This window comes from Seriola lalandi, unplaced genomic scaffold (genome assembly GCF_002814215.2).
Source record: "Seriola lalandi dorsalis isolate HSWRI2012SDOR001 ecotype SW California unplaced genomic scaffold, Sedor1 jcf7180002054904, whole genome shotgun sequence".
NCBI lineage: Eukaryota > Metazoa > Chordata > Actinopteri > Carangiformes > Carangidae > Seriola > Seriola lalandi.
This window is the reverse complement of record NW_019525456.1, coordinates 88,266-89,625: the sequence shown is the minus strand read 5'-3', so window position 1 is coordinate 89,625 and position 1,360 is coordinate 88,266.

Sequence of the window (1,360 nt, the reverse complement as noted above, 5' to 3'; positions counted from 1 at the left end):
AAGCAGACCTTGAGTCGAGGCTTTTTTTTTTTTTCAAGAATGAACTTTCACACTTTATTTTATTTTTTTGTCAAAGTAAATGTATCGTCTCTGTGTGACGTTCAGGGACGCTCAGACATGTGAGTGTTAATGATGAACCAGTGAAATTCATCATTTACAGTTTGTCAGAAAATCAAGAAACAAACATGGACGAAAAAAAAGATGGTGTGACTTTGGCTGCTGCTGTTTGCCAATAAATACCGGAGAGTCCTTAAATGCACCATCTGCATGTGGTTTCTACAGACATGAGCAGAAAGAGGAGGAATCTAAAACACCGAGGGAGTTTGTGTTTGTTTTCCAGTGAAGACATTAAACACATTTCTGTCTGTTTGAAGTAGTTTCATATAAAAACTGTTTTCAAAATATCAAATCCTTTGAATAACCAGTGTGGTCACAGCTGTACAGATGTTTTTGGAGCTAATATCACTTTAAACATCTGCTTCTTTTCAAAACTGATGATTTATACAGTTTGTATTTTTAAAATAAAACGTCATTTGTGTCTTTGTGTACATATTTTTATGTGAAAACAAACGGCAGCGTCAGTGCAGTGTGGTGCAGTGACCAGCAGGGGGAGCCCCAGCACAGTGCAGAGGAGCAGCATCATGAACTGTTCACATCAACAACAGTTTACTCAAGTACAACTGTCAGGGACTTTAATTGAGTATTTTCATTTCCTGATAATTTATCTTTTATACTCTTTACTTTTTCTTCCACAACAATAATTTGAGAGTCACGAACTGAATCACCTCCTCGTGGTCGTATCCCTCCGCCAACCAGCCAAGTCACAGGAAATAAAGCGACAGTCTCTACTTCCTGAGTTACAGCATTGAATGATGATCGGAGGTGTTTTATCAGAACATTATGACGTCGCCGAGAAGTTGACCTTTGACCTTTGGGATATAAAATGTAATTTTATCCTTATACACGTTTGAGTTAAATTGTTAAATTATTGTATCCTTACTTCTGTTTTCTAAATTTACATATAGTATAAGGACATATTTTTACATTTTATCTTTATATTTGATCTTTTTCAATAATCTGATTCAGATTCAGATTGTGATTTCTCTCTGAGAATGAATGAACTGAAATGAGTCAAATGAAGAATAAATAACTTGAAACATTGAGACTTACATGTGGATGAGTGACAGCATGTGTCTCTCTCTCTCTCTCTCTCTGTCTCTGTGTCTCTCGTCCCGAGGCCCCTGACGTCTCTAAAAGTCAATTAGCAGTGTATAACGAGGACACGGTGCGCCGGATCAATCCTGTTTTCTCTGCTCTCTGACAGGTGGCATTCATCCCATCAGAGCTGCTCACCCCCCCC